The following is a 19,585-nucleotide window of genomic DNA, read 5'->3' on the forward strand; positions in this document are numbered from 1 at the left end:
ATCTCCAGTGGCACATCTTAGTGTCAGGAAGGCTTCCAGTAACAGGACAACTGGACCCTTCCACAAATGGGCCATTCGGATCTGCAAAGTATGTTGTTTTTCCTCACAGGGTGTGCTCCACATAGCCTTTGTCTTCTCAGACTTACCTTCAAGAGAGCAGGGCAGAGGTCGATTGCAGGCAGGGTGTGTCCACACAACAGTGGACTTGCATGGACACATTTCTGGGGCCTCTGCAGCCACAGGATGCTCTGTTAGGTTAGACTTGGGCTGCAAAGCTCTAATTTAAAGGCTTTGTCAGAAGCCTGAAAAGCGCTGCATTCTTAGCCAATATAAGTTTGAATGACATCTTGTTTACTGATATGTTTCCATCTGGTTGATTTGTGAAGGAAAAATAGATCCATACTTCACTGCCTATGATGCCCCATAATCCGGTCTGTGCGGTTTGCTATATTTTAAATAGCCATCTCTATCCATGACTGCCTCTTCCCTCTGGTACACGCCTTCCAAACCCTAGTGTGTAGGCTCTCATATGGAGTATACTTTGACAGGCTCACGGTCAACTGTACGAAGACACAGCATTCGTGTCTAAATGTTAGATTACATTTTTACTCCACTGAGAGTTAGATATAGAGTTGGGGTTAGGACATATGGTTAATCAAATGTGCATTGCTGTTAACTGTATTACATAATTTACAACTAAATCAACTTGCTTTTGGCGCCACTCTGTGGACAACTCAAGCAAAAACATGATTTTGCATATGCCCATAAGTTCAACAACACTACCAGCTTTGGCAACTGGAGGCAGTGGTTTGAATTTTGGCAAGCACATACTGATTTTAGCTGATGAAACTACAATATGTACTGTGGCTGCATTTACAAAGTGATCAGTCTGTGAGCATATGGATGGATTCAAATCTAAGAGATGTGGATTCAAAGTTACACAATTCCACCATTGCTTGCCAGAGGCAGAGAGCTAAAAGACACTAGTAAACAAACATGCAACTTGCAAGATGCTACTTCCCATTGTGTATCAGATGTCTGTAAACACACACTGACAGCTTTGAGATTAAAAAGTTTAGTTATTTGTGTGAGAGAGCGGGAGATTAGAGGGAAAGGAAGAGAGAGAGAGAGAGAGAGAGAGAGAGAGGGGGGAAAGGAGAAAGGAGAAAGAAATAGAGAGAGCCTGGCAAAAATTCTGTATGAAAAACTAAATTTCCTGTGGGTTTTCCAGTGTGGGGGAAGGGAAAAGTGTTGTACCAAGGCTAACGTCATGCCATGGCAGTGGCACTCTTTACTATAACTCTGTGGTTTATGTGTGTATAAAAGGGACAGTTTACTCAACATAGTCTCATGAGAATTTGTCACAATACTATGTGGTGGTGACTTAATTTGTACAAAAACATACGGCTAATAACATACACTTCACGACACACATTCAGAACCTGAAAATTTTGCTTTCTACCATATTAAACATCAGATGTTTTAACATTAATATCATGCAAATACAACAGTGGTATCTTGGCAGTGCTGGGGCTTGAACCCCCAACCTTTCAGTCAGTAACCCAGAGCCTTAACTACTAAGCCACCCCTGTGTTTTCACATTGACTGATTTTGACTGACTAAATAAAAATTAACATAAACAAAATTAGCTGTCGGCTTAAATGTAGATGGAGCTTTAGGTCACACCTACCAATGAAATGGACCAATGGCAGTAAGAAGGTGTTTAGAAGCCGGTAAGAATTTGACCTAAAGTTTCACCCCAGGGAGCTGTTACAAATCACTAAAACGAATGCAAAAACACCTTTTGGGCAGATTTTGTTCTAAATGACATCACACTCAATCATTCTTTGATTTTGTAGGAAGTATTTTGGTGGCTTAATCACATCGGGAACTAGAAGAACACAAGGCAAGAGTCTTTAATTGGTGGGTGTATAACTTTTACTATTTCGTACAAATGAACTTATACGGATTAGAACGATTTCACAAACTCATACTTTTGTGACGGATTCTCGTGAGATTGGGCTGGTGTACTGAATATTTTGTATGTTGTAACTCCTCAACATTTCTTTAAAGTTTTTCATAATTATTAGTAGGGATGCACCGATACAAAATGTGTGTGCCGATAACTGGTTATACTGCGATTATTTCGAGCAACAACTGCTAATACTGATACTCATAGTTTAGTGGTTCTGCATTTATATGGTACCTTGTTTCAAATCACTAATAACTGATTACACAACATGGAAAGAATGATAAACTTAACTTTATTCTCTATGCCTCTATATGACTTCCAGGTTTCAGAGTAAATGGTCACAGTTGAAAACAAAACACTGAATCAAAACTCACTTTATTATAACATTCTTAACTCACAAACTGAATTCTCAGTAGCCTCTTGTTAGCCTCACATTGCATTGGTTAGATTTCGTAATTTTTTTTATGTTCTTATCTCAGATATACTTGATTCTGAATGAAGCTGCCACTATCTTTAACAAACTCTTTCTTGACGTGTCATGTTATAAGATGAGTAACCAAATTAGTTCTAGATTTCTTACGAAACGCAACTCTGCTGTAATTGTCACCCAAATCAAAGTAATTTCACACAAGAGACATTTTCTTTTACACACAACAAGAGGCTAATTATCCATGGCATTTTGTCCACCACCATTGAGAGGAAATAATCAGCCTTTATAATGGCTGTTTTTACACAACAACGGCCCCACAATTGCTCATCGGCCAATACAAATGTTTGTCTGATACATCGGTGTTCTCTCATTTTTAGACACCATTTGGTCATGTGGTGTGACAAATGTATTTTTAAAAGTACAAATATTCTATGTAGACTCTCAGTTAATATGAGTTCATAAAACTGCATAGACAATCATGATAAAAGAATCAGCAATATATGGTTTAAAATAGTTTTAGATGGCGTATAGCATACCACACTGAATGACAACTTCCCAAATGTATTTCATATCACCCACCCGCCTCTAGCATTGGCCTGGAAGCAGAAGATCGTTTTTGTCTATGTTCAGAATATCTTAATACCAATACGGTTTTTGCAGTATGCTTATGTATACCGTGTGCATGGAATACTTGGATTACCTTCTACATTTGTCAAAATGTGTCTTATAAAACAGAGCACACTACATGCTCAACTTGACCTTATATTTGATATATGACAGATAACAAAACAATCATCTGCATTTTATGCTAAAAATTTAGAATTTTTTGCACAAAACTGGATAAAAAAAAGCTAAATAACCATTTTTATTTCCGAAATGATAACTGGATGGCACTTGAATTAAATGTGCTTCATAATGAGGTCATGAGGTAATACTAAGCATTTGCATATTTTATACTGTTTCACAAAAAATGAGTAAGCATCTGTAAAGTATGCAGTAAGCTAGTATTGCACTCTGAACATATCCTTTTTTTTTTTTTTTTTGTCTATTTGCATATATTTTGTAATGCACTTGCACTTAAATAGATTTTTCCACTTGTGTGGCAATTGTACATAGTGAGCCATATAGGTAAATGAATTTCCAGTCCTGCCGTGAGTGGGACATTTCATAGCCCAGAAGGTTCCAATTTAAACACACAGAATGTATATTTTGCATGGGGGACATTCTTAACATGTCAGAGAAAAATGGCCGGTGTACTTCTGTAAAAATATATAATTATAAGTCACAAAATTGTTTCAGACTGTTTCGTTTGCAAAAAGGGGTTAACAAAACATTTCACTGTCACAAGTGCAGTCTCCAGCTATCTAGGGAGTGAAAGTTAATAAATGCTTTTCACAGCTTGTGTTTTCCCTTCCCGTTACACTTTGACTAGCCAGTCAGCGTTCACCTCAGCAGTCATAAATTACAGTGCAGTGTGTTTGCCTCAGGTCCTGATGGTTTATTTCAACCCTGTTCGTCCATGACAGGCTTGACAATGTGGCTGTGCGATAAACTCCATTTCAGCTTTTTAGCCCTGTCAGAGTATGTGTGATCTGTGTCAATAGTTGTGAGAACATCTGTGAAGCATGGATGCAATATCTAAGCTGTTGTTCCTAATATACGTAGTGGCAGGTAATCAAAGTCCTGTTAAAATACAGACCAACAGCATGTTTGTGATACTGCTTTATATATATATATATATATATATATCCCGATACATCAATACCATTTTTGGAGACCGAGTAGGAGTACCGACACTTCCTTTTCTTTTTCTTTGATCCCCTTTTCTCCCCAATTTGAGTGTGTTACTACGGAGACCTAGCGCGTGTGGAGGCTTCACGCTATTCTCCACGGCATCCATGCACAACTCACCACGTGCCCCACTGAGGGCGAGAACCACACATTATAGTGACCACGAGGAGGTTACCCCATGTGACTCTACTCTACGGGCCAATTTGGTTGCTTAGGAGTCCTGGCTGGAGTCACTCAGTACGCCCTGGGTTCAAACTCGTGACTCCAGGGTTGTTAGTCAGCGTCAATGATTGCTGAGCTGACTCAATGGCTTGTTCATAAAAGATGCTCATTTGTCATCATCTTCTAGTGTAATTTCCAGAAATGCTCACTAAACGAATCAGTGAAGGAAATCAAAATGAACTATGTAGCAAAATCTTCACAACTATTTTGAAAGCCGCATATACAGACAAGCAGAGTAATACACATAGCAAAGCGTCCCAGTGCTGGGGACGCCACTTGGCCAGTAACATTTGAGGACCATAATTTAATGTTCTAGAATGTACATTTTTGGATTCATCTTTTCAATTGTTTTTCGAGTAAAACATGGATTAGGCGGATGTCTTTGTCCATTGCCCGCGTCTTGCTGGCTTTTCATATATCATGGAGGAGTGCCACATTTTTTAGAAGAAAAAACTTTTTACGAGCAGAGACACAGAGACACATACACTCTGTTCTATATGTTGTACTGAATTTAGCTTTTTAGCTGAAAAACCCATTCGGCCTGAATGGCCCCTAAGAAGAGTATTTTGTCCACTCAAAGCCATAGACATCTATATGGTAGGTGTATGTGTGTGTGAGTGTGTGTGTGTGTGTGTGTGTGTGTGTGTGTGTGTGTGTGTGTGTGTGTGTGTGTGTGTGTGTGTGTGTGTGCAGGTTTCAGTGGTTTACGATGATATTTTCTTAGGTTACAAATGTAATTACAAGGGTATTATGCTATAAATGTGGTTTATGAGGACATTTCTAGTGTCTCCATAATTCAAATCACTTAAAAAAAAACATACTAAACTATGTTGTTTTGAAAATGTAAAAATGTAGAAAGTTGTTTGTGATACAGTATAAAAATCTTTTTGTCTATGGAGAGTCCTCATAAGGATAGCCGCACCAGTGTGTGTGTGTGTGTGTGTGTGTGTGTGTGTGTGTGTGTGTGTGTGAAAGAGGGAATGGGAAGTTGAGTTTTGCCCCTGAGGAGACTCGCTTTATTATTTCAAGACTGCATTAGCCAGATTCTGCTAATGGAGCAGGACTATAACTCAGCAGTTTGAAAGAGCTGTTGCCCTAAAGCAAAAGTGTCCATTTGACCACAAAAATGAATACAGATTATAATGGCGATGTTAAGTGAATGTACATAAATGTGCTCACATGCAAACAAATGCAAAGTGCATACAGGGGCAGACACACAACTATATTTTCCTTTATAACTCACATACACACAAATGCAGACACATATACTCGCAAATGTGTGACATAATGTCTTGCATGTTTAGAAGTATGACGTTTATGTTGCAAAACTAAACCAGTATACTATATATTATAATAGTATACTAACAATAATTGTGCAGTATGTTAAGATTGAGAAGCCAACGGCTCATATTTTCATAATATAATTTTTGGGAATGTTGAAAGAGATTAATTGATACATAAATTAAATTATTAGGCTATCAAAAGATAATACAAAAAAAGTCACTGTTTACCCTCCAAACCTGTAAGAATTTTCAGACAGCTCTTTTACATTCAACAACAGTTCATAGTGGCTGTGAAGCAAATGACTATGTTTATTGTTATTTTTTCATACTGGTGAAAGATAAACAGAAATGTTGACGAAAGCCAAAATATTAAATGCCATGGATCAATATTTACTGAGTTAACGATTCTTTTGTTTATAACAACTCGCTTCACAACTCGCTTTTGGCGCCCCTATGTGGACATCACACTCAGAAAATGTCCATATGCGCAACAACACTTACTGCTTTGGCCACTGAGGGCAATGTTTCAAATATCAGTAAGCACAGACCGATATTAAGTAAAGAAAATGTAACCTACTTTGAGATCAGTCTGAGATGACAGCATCATAATTTTATTTTTACAAAGAGATTAGTAGGTCTAAAACTTATATCAGTTGATTTCAGCACGCCTTGTTCCATTATATGCCATTGTGTGCCATTATATGATTTTGAAAATGAAAACAAAAAAAAAAAGTTGAAGTGTCTATAACTCCAGACATATTACAAATATCTTAATATCTGTTTAGATTCTAGTTTTGAACAAACTTTCCTTTTTGTGTCTTTGCCCTATATGGTTAAATCACAGACATATGTGGCCCAATGTGGTAAATTGGTCATTTTTAACCATTCTCAATGGTCGAAACTAAAGGTGGCTCACATACTGTAGTATGAAGCTATTTTTTTTTTTTTTTCAGCAAAACATTGGTTTGAAGGGCAAATTACGTTACTATCTAATGTTAGTTAATGTACTCAAAATGTTACTTATTCACTAAAAACAATAATGTCAAAACCATGATTTTCGAGAGCCCAAATACATTATTAAGAATAAGCTTTTTATACCTATATCTAGTTTTAGAATATCAGAAATGTACATCTGCAAAGCTCTGGAATGCATAATTTTTGGGTGAATCATTCCTTTAATACATTCTTTGTACCTGTGATATTTCTAAATATACAGTACTGTGCAAAAGCAGCTTGGAACATCCTACCTGCCAACAACAACCATCAACCATCCTACCTGCCAACAACAACCATCAACCATCCTACCTGCCAACAACAACCATCAACCATCCTACTTGCCAACAACAACCATCAACCATCCTACTTGCCAACAACCAAGAAAAACTGTGTCCAGGTGTACCTAGGAGAACTGGTGCTGTTTTGAAGGCAAAGGTGGTCACACCAAATATTGATTTAGCTTTTTTATTTTTACTGGAATTTGTATGACGTTATCTGATAAATGAAAACCATTTATGGCATTATTTTTGAAGAAATCCTGACTATGCAACATTTTTCCCAAGTGCCTAAAACTTTTGCACAGTACTGTGTATATATACCATATGATACATAAATAGAATGTGTTTAATTTTTTATTTAACATTTTAAGTTCTTTAATGAACTAAAAAACAATATATTGTACATAAATAAGTGAAGTGGGGCCCCAGCTCCTTTATTGGTGCAATGACTCTTGCTGCTTCTTAAGGCAGAATGGGAGAAGAGGAAAAGAGGCACAATGTGGCTATGAAGAGCTCTGGTCCACACCCGAGCCTAGACAATAGAGGAAGTCCTGCCCCATTATGTACTGTGTTTAATAAAGGGCCAGGATGGGGAGAGGGAATTTGTCAATCTCGCTGTGCACTGTTACACGGTACACAAATCAAACTACCGGCATTATGCCAAACCTTTGGAGAGGTCTCATGTGAGTGAAAAAAGAAGTGATTTTTCTTAACAGTGCCGTACAAAGGTCTCAAAAGCACAAACACTTCTTTAATGGGTTTAAACAATAACTGTAAACAGGTGATTGCCATATGCACCAAATACCCTTGACATGGCAGACGTTTGTGATTTAGTATCATTTACAAACTTTGGTGGGGAAACTAATGTGGTGTAAACATATTGGCTATTGTGCTTAATAAACACAGAAAAGCCTTGTCTTCATTATTTAGGCTAATGGGTTCACATGTAAAGAGTGGGTTGTTTATATTGCTAACTGTTGAATGTAAAATTACTTTACTGAGAGAGAAGTAAAACAATTTCTGTTTATTTAGGAAAATGTTAAAGACCTTCTTTTTCTTTTTTGTTCGGTCATTTGAATGTTGGTAGAAAACAAAATTACAATACATTTAAAAGTGGTGCTGTATGTACTGCACATTTCTGTATGAAAAAGTACATGATGTCAGTGTCCCCAGTTAGGTGCACTGGACCCACTTTATATTAGGTGTACAACTACTATGTACTTAAACATTTGATAAAATGTACTTATTATGTTGTTACACTGTTAACCTTACCACTAACTCTAAAACTATCCCTAATCCTATTCCTTAAAGTTGCTGTATGGACACAATCCATAGGGACACGTGCGAGCAAGCATCGGCCAAAACAATGACGTTAAGTACAAAGAGACTGAACGTGATTCACCGGCATCATGCCGACAGATGATAAAATTGCACATCCATTAGTTCATGGTAGTTCAAGAAACCTCATATAAAGTGTGACAGGCACATTTGTATTGGCAGCAAGGGCTCACTGTTAAAAAAATCAGTGTGGAGTCACAGACTTTATCTCACATGTTATAAATGCTTAATAACACTTATTCAACATTAGTAACCTATGAAGATGTAAAAAGGACACATGTGAAGCATTTATTAAGGAATTTATTAAGCAAGCATTGGAAACCTGTGCAAAAAAAGTGAAGTATGGTTTAATGGTCATTAGGCTTTATTATGCTGTGAATGATCATGGAGATCAAAAAGGTTTTGTTTTTTACTTTAGGTAACTAGGACTAGTTCTTTTGACATCAAGATGACGAGGAAAGTAAAAACACATATGAGTCAAGATATTATAGTGATGAATATAACACAAAGCGGACAGTAGCAAAATGACATAATCCCTCCTTTTAATTTGATATTAGTTTATTTGGCTGCATAATGACATACATCATGAATAAATTATTCATAAGTATATTAATTAAGCATTTATAATAAGCAAGTTAAACGCTCTTGCTTTTATATGCATGTTGCTGTATTGATTGTGTATAAATTATTTATTGTGCATTTGTAAATGTCTTATTAGTCATTAATTAACCCTTTTATAAAACCTTAACAAAGGGAACATTAATGTAAATTCTTACACAATTATCTCTTGAATTTTTACAGAATAACTTTAAATGTATACTAAAGTGACCATACAATATACGAAAGCTGTAACCACATATATCGAATTGGGGAGACCATATCTAATAGAAAATTGTCCATTTGTAATTAACATTATTTGACCACTACCCTGAAAATTGGGGGCCTTGCCTTATAAATTTTATTGATCAGAAGGACAATTATTGAAAAAAATTATGATGATAACTAATGTGTATGGTGCATTTTATTCAGCATTCATTAAACTTCTATTTTTTGCAAAATGGTTAAAAAAGATCTGCTCATATATCATAATCAGTTTCTATACTCAAGTTTCATAACGGATACTTTCTTTCACAAATCTTCACTTTAGAAAATACCAAGAGGCCAGTTTTCCATGGAGAGTTGGTAGTTTGAAACAAAACTTCAACATTTTCGCGACTCTTTGAGTTATTTTCTGAAAGCCATCGCAGTGCAACGATTTCAGTGAAAAGGAACACATCTTTTCTTTTCCATGACCATTCCACATTACAGGACAGACAGCAACATAAGCAAACTGGCAGTTGTTATAGCAAATGACTTATGACAGTATAACAGTGATTAATCAGCAGAGAATTCTTTTAATGCACGACTTTACATATCTGTCACATAAATCACATGACAGAAAAGCACTGCAAACATATAACATTGCCAAATGAATGAGGTGTTTCATGTTGCAATCGAGAGAGAGAGAGAGAGAGAGAGAGAGAGAGAGAGAAACAAATGCTCTGTAGATTAACAAAATAAAAAATAAAACCATAAAAATGGCCTTAGGCATACAGACATCAACAAAAGTGGTGATCTCACCGGGAAGGAGTTTTGTCAAATTTACTAAACAAATGAACAAATTGAGGAAGACGTTTTAGCTTTGAGGAAGCTACGAGTCTGAACATGAAGAAGCACTGGTCTCCATGGGCTACATCAGTCGGGAGTGTGTGGGTGAGACTGTTTCATGCTTCTTGGGCTATGTTATGCCTCCCATTTTCAGCCTGCCAGCATCCATGAGCGCAGGCAACTGAGGGACCTTCACTCAGAGTTGTGGGCGACAACACTGAAAAGAAGTACATGGGAAAAGATATATGCTACAATGAACTGTCAAAGTGTTGTTTCTTATAATGGATTGAAGGTATACAGACGTATTATCACAAACTTTAGTTATGATGGACCAGGATGTCAGGCTACAGAGGTTGGTTTGAACTGGTACATTTTGGGGTCAGAAGTAAGTGCTGCCACCAAAATGTACAGTAGCATTAGAATGTTTACCTCTTTGACTCAAAATCATTGATTTGATCAAGACATAAAAAAGTCAGGTGAAGTAAGACATCTTTTCAAAACCAAAACAATACATCAACCCCCCCAAGCAAAAATTTTATAAATAATAAATGATTATTTCATATGATAAAATCATATGAAAGGGGTTGGTATGGTTGTCATATTGGTTTTGGTAGTAGTTGGTACATGGAGTAAAAAATAGAGACAAAATGTAGGAAATATTGTGTGACATTGAAATTATCCAAAGTTGTACCTTACTAGAGTTATTTCTACTTGATCTAAAGCTTAAAATCAGTTCAGGTTAAATCGGTTATGTTAAGTAATATTATTGACTTGAAAAAAAAACCAGTTCATTTAGATGTTACCACATGAAGCACATTTTTAGGTTAAACATTTCTAATTTTAATTATTTTTTATTTCTTACTTCCAAAACTGGAAACCATGCAATTGTTACCTCAATAATATATTTATCCACAATGTATAAAAACAAATTATATTCATTGTTGTTAACTAATTTGTCAATATCATTTAGTCAGATTACATTTTTTTATGTAATACCAGTTCATTTAGATGTTACCACATGAAGCAACTTTTTTGGTTACCTGACAAAACCATTTTTAGTGTATATTTTATAGCTTTCAAAGGAGAAAAACTGTGCAAACCCACCCTGGATTACATTAAGTAGATTTATGCTAAACTAACAGACAAAAAAATGGAAATAAAAACATGCACACAAAAATGATGTGGTTTTTTACTTATGGGGGTGTAGTCCTGGTGGTCATCAAACTCAGCTCTGATTAAGCTCACATTTTTGACAATAAAAATGTCTCTTAAGGATGGCCAAATGCACAGACCTGTGATCTTTCCATTGTCAAATTTGATTTAACCTTTTTTATTTTAACTTTGAACAAGACATCGGATATCTCGTCGCTAGTGCTTTTCTTTCATGTTTTTTTTTTTTTCATAGTTAGCACGGATGGTCAAATCTGCAACATGTGATCACCAGCTGATGCTGCACAACGCAGTGCCTGTTTTATGTTATTTTTAATCCCAGGCTCTATAAACAAGTGCTTATTATTTTTTTTTAAATAAATGGGTGGCTCTCCATACAAAAGCATATGGGCAAAGGAAGGAAGCCTATCTGAATGAGGGGAAGATGTGTGTGTACATTTGCATGGGAAAGGATTCAAGTAAGACTGTACATTATAGACAAATCCATGTGGTCCAGATTTAAAATAGAAAAAAAAAACAAGATACTGCAATATTTATATCAGGATATCATGTATTATGCATAAAACAATCTGACAGCTGACAAATATGTTACAAAGAAGTTACAAATAAGAGTAAAACTAACTAACTAACTAACTAACTAACTGACTAACTAACTAACTCATTTAGTTTCATTCAACTAGGTGAAAAGACTAACTAACCAACTAACTCAATTAGTATTTTACCAGGTTGAATACAAACTAACTAACTAACTAACTAACTAACTTAGTGTTTACCTGGTTGAATACAAATGAACTAAATAACTAACATAATTAGTATTTTAGCTGGTAGAATACAAACAAACAAACTCAATTAGTATTTTTACCTTGTTTAATCAAAACAAACTAATTAATTAATGATCTAATTAACTAATTTAGTTAGTATTTTTTACCTGGTTAAATCAAAACTAACTAACTAACTAACTTAAAATTAAAATTAAACAAACAAACTCAATTAGTTTTTTTAACTTGTTTAATAAAAAAAACTAACTAATTGAATTAGTATTTTGAACACATTTTAAACTAACTAAATAACTAACTAACTAAATTAGTGTTTACCTGGTTGAATCAAAATTAACTAACTAAATTAATTAGTATTTTAGCTGGTAGAATACAAACAAACGCAATTAGTATTTTTAACTTGTTTAATCAAAACAAATTAATTAATGAATTAACTAATTTATTTAGTATTTTTACCTGGTTGAATCAAAACTAACTAACTAACAAACTAACTAACTAACTAAATTAGTATTTTAGCTGGTAGAATACAAACAAACAAACAAACAAACAAACTCATTAAAATGAACTATTTAACTAACTAACTAATTAACTAACTAATTTAATTTGTATTTTTACCTGGTTGAATCAAAACTAACTAACTAACTAACTAACTAACTTATACACTACAAAACACAAATTCAAGACATCCCAATGTGGGCTGACTCAAAAACTGGGCTTAAATTTCCATTCCACGCTACTGTGAAAAAAAAAAAAAAACTTTCAGGACTGCCTGTTTCAGCAAGCATGATGATAGCGCAACACACAAATGCTTATTCTGAAGCTTTACTTGTGCATTAGAACAAACTAAAGTTTAAATCTTTAGCCACAGGATCATCAAACGAGGTCATAAATATAGCTTTTCAACACTCCAGATGTAATGGGAAATATTTCATAAATGAATAGATTTTTTAAAGCTCATTTCTAATAATATTTAGGACATCTTTCAACAGCCCTGGAAATGTGCACTGGTCAGTAAACATTGGTCAGACAGTGAGTGATCATGCACTGCCCTTTTGCCAAGCTCAAATCCTATCACTTATTTCTGGTTGTGGAGTAGAATGGCCCACATGAGTAGAATGGAGAAAAACATTTCTTTAAAATCTTTAAAAATGAGCTGTGGTGGAATCATGTCATTCCCATGTCATTAACCATGGTTAATTAATATACCATGGTACTAAAAGAAGACCATAGTCATAAACCAATATAATGAAATAATACTCAAAGTTTTTATAATTTTATAGAAAGAACACCATAAACAGATACAGGCTGTCTCTCTCTGTCTCTGTCTCTCATAAACAGGCTACTGTTCTTTTCAAAGTAAATATTTATAACACCTTTTATTCTAGAATTACTGGATGATTTTATAATGAGTTCTGGGAGCATCTGTAAAAGTTTATTGTAGACTTTACAGTGAGGTCGAGGAAACGTAAAAGCAGGGACTTATGGGATGACCTATGGCAGATGAAATAGTTGCTTGAACTATCAAACTGGTGTAGTGGTTATAGACTGGTGACTTAAAGGTTGTAAGTTGAACCCTTGCAAGTGTCAGTCCTTGAGCAATCACAGTGGCTATAGGGAATTGTCCTGTGTAATACAATGTAAATTGACTAAACATAATTTTGGATTTAGGCATAAAATAAATGACAAATTAGAAATTACAATTACGCTTTAATTACAATTAGGTAGCATAGCTGGTATTACAGGAGCTGTAGTTTTACACCAGGTAGGGTGTTAAACATTTTGTGATGACCTGTGCAATGGAGTGTAATATAGTCATTTGCATCTGTAATGGTGAGATTAGCTGAAAATCAATTAATTTCAGCAGATCTGTTGCTTTTTAAAGGGCATACTGGATTGGCTCATTTAAATATTAAACTTGTATTATATTTTATGTCCAACATTAAGACATGAAGGTTTGACAATTTTACCCTGTTTAAAAGAGCATATTTTTTTCTGTATTTTATGTAATCATTACAAAAGATAATACTATGTTTATGTGGCAACACTTTATTGCTTCTTTATTGTGCTATAAAATATAATGATCGCTGATGATAAATAAAGTGATTCATGTGCAAGGGCTAATGGGTTTTGTACTTGATTGTTTGAGTTATTAACACTTTAACTCTGAATTGTATAGATTTTTAAACCAAAGAAGTTCAAGAAACATAGGCTTGTTATGGCTCCAAAACAAGACATTTCAAGTAATGTTTAATTATGACAATTTGTTTGTTTAAGTGATGACAACATAGACGTACAGTTGAAGTCAGAAGTTTACATACACCTTAGCCAAATACATTTAAACTCGCAATTCCTGACATTAAATCATAGAAAACTTTCCTGTCTTAGGTCAGTTAGGATCACTATTTAACTTTTTTATTTGAAATAAATACTAGAGAGAATATATATTAGTAGAGAGAATGATATATATAAGCTTTTATTTATTTTATCACATTCCCAGTAGGTCAGAAGTTTACATACACTTTGTTAGTATTTGGTAGCATTACCTTTAAATTGTTTAATTTGGGTCAAACGTTTTGGGTAGAATGTTAGCCCATTCCTCCAGAAAGAAATGGTGTAACTGAGTCAGTATTTAAGGCCTCCTTGCTCGCACACGTTTTTTCAGTTCTGCCCACAAATTTTCTATCGGATTGAGGTCAGGGCTTTATGATGGCCACTCCAATACCTTGACTTTATTGTCCTTAAGCCATTTTGCCACAACTTTGGAGGTACGCTTGGGGTCATTGTCCATTTGGAAGACCCATTTGCGACTGAGCTTTAACTTCAATCCTGATGTCTTGAGATGTTGCTTCAATATATCCACATAATTTTCCTTCCTCATGATGCCATCTATTTTGTGAAGTGCAACAGTCCCTCCTGCAGCAAAGCACCCCACAACATTTTGCGGCCACCCGCATACTACACGGTTGGGATGGTGTTCTTCGGCTTACAAGCCTCACTCATTTTCCTCCAAACATCACGATGGTCATTATGGCCAAACAGTTAATATTTTGTTTCATCAAACCAGAGGACATTTCTCCAAAAAGTAAGATCTTTGTCCCGATGTGCACTTGCAAACTGTAGTCTGGCTTTTTTATGGTGGTTTTGGAGCAGTATCTTCTTTCAGGTTATGATGATATAGGACTCGTTTTACTGTGGATATAGATACTTGTCTACCTGTTTCCTCCAACATCTTCACAAGGTCCTTTGCTGTTGTTCTGGGATTGATTCGCACTACCTTCAGGCACTTGGAAATTGCTCCCAAGGATGAACCAGACTTGTGGAGGTCCACAATTTCTTTACGAGGGCTTGGCTGATTTCTTTTGATTTTCCCATGATGTCAAGCAAAGAGGCACTGAGTTTGAAGGTAGGCCTTAAAATACATCCACAGGTACACTTCCAATTCATTACACCTCCTATCTGAAGATAACTGGCTAATTGTCTAAAGGCTTGACATCATTTCTGGAATTTTACAAGCTGCTTAAAGGCACAGTTAGTTTAGAGTTTGTAAATTTCGGAACCACTGGAATTGATATAGACAATTAAAAGTGAAACAATCTGTCTGTTAACAATTGTTGGAAAAATGACTCATGTGATGAACAAATTAGATGTCCTAAATTACTTGCCAAAACTATAGTTTACTAATATAAAATCTATGGAATGGTTAAAACATGAGTTTTAATTACTTTAACCTAAAGGTGCAGTATGTAAGATTCAGAAACCCTTGTTATTAATGACACCTGTGGCCGTTAAGTGAACTGCAGACAGCTACCTGTTGCTTGTGCTCGTGCACACACTCCATAGGGACTAGAGCTAGCATCAATTCACTGACATCATGCTAACCGATGAGGTAGCATAATTAAAATTACACAGTTACCATTGTTTTGCTACAAACTTTGAGACTGTATATTATATTCAAATCTCCAATGCTGGAACAGGGCTAAAATAAGTGTGGAAATAGGTCTGACTATGCAAGGCTGTAGTTTGAAATAATCACTTTCTTTGCATAATACACTGAGTGCATTTATAAAATAGCCTATGTCAGCGTTAGTTAGCTAGCCAGCTTTATCAATAGCTGTTAGCTAACTTTGGTGGATGATGACAGTAGCTGTTTATACATTATAAATATGTTGACACAATTCATTATTGATGTGATTTCATCACAACTGTCATTTTGATATATCGATGCACTATTGTTTTATAATAATAGAATGTATGTATTTTCAGTATAACCAAGTTACGTTACAATAATAAATAGAGCTTTTTGCATTATCTTGAAAATTGTCTAGCATTCATTTCATGTATTATTGTAGTTTACCTTGCTGAATAATTACAGATTAACATTGACATAAACCTGACTTTTAGTATAAAGAGAAGATCGTTGAAATTATTTGAAAGTTACCAAGCAAGGTAGCTTGCAATTCGTCAGCGTTAGCAGGCAAGATCAAGTTAGCTAAAATTACACATATCAATCCTTATGGCACTATATTTCACATGCTTTGCAGTTATGTAAGCTTACCTGTCCAATAAGAAGAACGCCAATTCAGGGTCGGTTTTGATTAGCAAAACCGAATGAAGGTCCCTCCAGGAATCAAATGCTCTGCTGATGTTCAATCTAGTTTTCATGTTCCCACTTAGCCAGACAGGATTCAGTAGATAAATTATTTATTTATTTTTTTGGTGCTGGATTCCATCTCTAAGTTAACATTACCCATACTTGTCAACACTCCCTCCTGTTTTGTTATTTCTCCTGGAAAACTCCGTAATTTGTATGGCCCAAATATCGTTATATGAATAATCACATCAATATATTATTCCACACTTTGAGGCCGACCAGGGGTGGACTGGCCATCGGGAGAACCGAGCGGGCTGGTGGGTCGTCTGCGAAACGGGCAGAATGGGCCACGATAAGCTAAAATGAGCCGCCGTGTTATGCAAAATGGACCACAAAACGGCACCGCGATATGTTTTGCAGTTTCTATGTAAAATCCCGGGCTGATTTCTGTTTCTGTTTCATAGCTGTCCGAAAGTGATCTACCAAGTCCTATTGACCTATGAGAGTCTTGCAAAACCGAAAATTTTAAGTGACAGAAAAACTCCTCACTAGCATTTTCATGTAGTAGCTAGGTGCTGTAGACTCACACCATCAACACTTGATGAAAAACACTTAACTGTGCTCCCACACATAACCCGTTTTGATCTACTTGTCTCAGTAGCTTCAATGCAAACCGAGACAAAACACGTGGCGCTGAAAAGGGGCGGGGCTGAATATAGAGACTGGGCCGTTAAATTAGACACGCCCCCTCTTTACAAAACCCTGCCCTCCAAAGTATAAGCTACGTGAGTGGTTCTCATACTTTTTGACTCCAAGGTCCCCATTGTTGGAGAAAATATTCGAAGGCCCCCCATGTAGGCTATTAGATATTTATATTATAAGATATATCAATTAAAAGATATAAAACTTGTGGTCCAGAAAGGTCTAGAACTGTATATTCTTCATTAAAAAAAACAAGCGGTTGAAGGGAGTTTTTAAATTTTTTTAAGCATTTTCAGTAAACTGAATTATAATAATTATTAAAAATAAAATAATGAAAAAAGAATCTATCATATTTTAAATAATTGTAAGAGATTGGAAGTGTGCTGAGGCCCCCTAGTGGGTCCCGCCTCCCTTGCACCACTGAGCTACGTCACCGAGCAGCAGTTCGTTTTTATTGTGAGTAGGCGCTTAGGCTATAATGTGGACATAAATAGAGAAAGAGATCAATATAATGCCAAACAACATTCTATTCTTTTTGCGCCCTGTTTTTTTAAGCTAACCAGTGTTTAAATTGGCTTCTGTTGGGAGGTGGAGCCCTAATTTACGGTGAATGGTCATCATTCTAAATCCCGCCGTAAAATGACTTAATGTGTTTTTACACCAAAGGGGCTCTTTTTCCAGTATTAATGTGTAAGATAGGGTTGAGTAGTTATTCAAACAAAGACAAATACTTTACAATTCACTTATTTTATTATTATTTTTTATCTTCAATGTTAACAGGCAGGCAATGGATTTCACCCTCGGAAAATGTATGAAATGAACATGTTTGAAAATATTGCAAGCCAGAGACGAATATGTAAATGTATTTTTTATTTGTGCAATTTAGAAACGTAAGTCCCTTCGCACCTGAATGTTAATGTAACTCATGCAGTAATTATTTATCATATTCATGCAGCCTGTGTTATTCTGTTGAGTGTTGAAAAACCATCGAGGAGAAACGCATCATGACAAGTTTTAGAAAGAAAATAAAGAGTAAACTCGTCCGCTTTGCGACAAACATTAGTCGTTCTATAAATTTTTTTTTATTATTATTCAAACTGAATAATAAATGAACAGGGAAGTAGAGTTGGCAAAATAAATGTATAATCTCTGCCTTTATTGAGTTTTTAATGCCTGATAGAAAAGTATCTATCTTTGTAGAGCAATACAATTCTTTAGGCAATTGCAGAATAGTCTCACTAGTCACAGATACACTTCAGAAAATTGAGTAGCTACACAACTATTTCTGGGCTTAAAAGTTACAAAAACCAAATAAATGCAGAACATTGTATCTCAAAAGCAATAAAATATGGACATGCACTACTTAAAACCCGATGTGGCCCCTTAACCAAAATAGTAAAAAATATGAACTATTACACAATATTAAAATATTACACACCATCACCTTTACAAATTTGTTTCAGGATTTTACAAGAGTAAATGTAACTGTTATATTTTGACAAAATGTTTCAGTTTCATATGAAATAATCAAAAGATAGAATGTAGACCTCAACAGTGGCAGTTTAAATTTCAAGATGTGTTTAAGCCAGAGGGGTTACCAGGATATCATGTTTGGGGGGGGCATTTGGCTTGTTTGGGGGGCAACATAAACAATTGAAAAAATAGGCGCAAAATTAAGCTATACTACATACAATCTGTTTTAGTGCATATCTTTTTCTAAGCCAGGAACCCAGAGATAGGCACAGGGCCCCTATTAGACTATAGGGCTTATAGGGATTTTTGTTATGTCAGACCTCACTCATCTGCTAGTGATGGAAAAATAGGCACAAAACAATCCACTTTTAAATTGTAATTTATCATCAGATGTAGAGGCGTTTCCAGCATTGAAGGACATCCGGGGCTTAGCCCAGACAATTTTATTTTCACACTAGCAACCACTTCCCTGTAGTCCAAAGCTGGTGAGTGGTTATTCTTTGAGTTTTGCTCTGGCTGGGCCTGTTTCTACAGTTCCTAAATCTTCCACTCTAGTGCTATCCTCAACATCCTCTCTCCTCCCTGAATCATCTGTGATGCAAAAGAACAGATACAGCACATAACTTATTGCAATCAGCTTCAAACAACTAATTCATCAAGTGCTACATATGTCAAATTGTGGACCAATACCATTGAAGAAAATGTATTGGGAAGAGCAGATCAGTGGGATTGCCCTTAGATCTATCATGATTCTTGAATTTTCATGTACATTAACATAAAGTCATCACAAAAGAGTTATATTATAGTGAGTAAAGTGAGGTAAAAAAAATATTGAATATAAATAATTTATATTTTTTGACATAAATAGTTAAAGCAATACATGAATGACTTTAGTCTAAGTTCATTGACACACTAT

The sequence above is a fragment of the Xyrauchen texanus genome, chromosome 5, assembly GCF_025860055.1.
Source record: "Xyrauchen texanus isolate HMW12.3.18 chromosome 5, RBS_HiC_50CHRs, whole genome shotgun sequence".
Lineage (NCBI taxonomy): Eukaryota > Metazoa > Chordata > Actinopteri > Cypriniformes > Catostomidae > Xyrauchen > Xyrauchen texanus.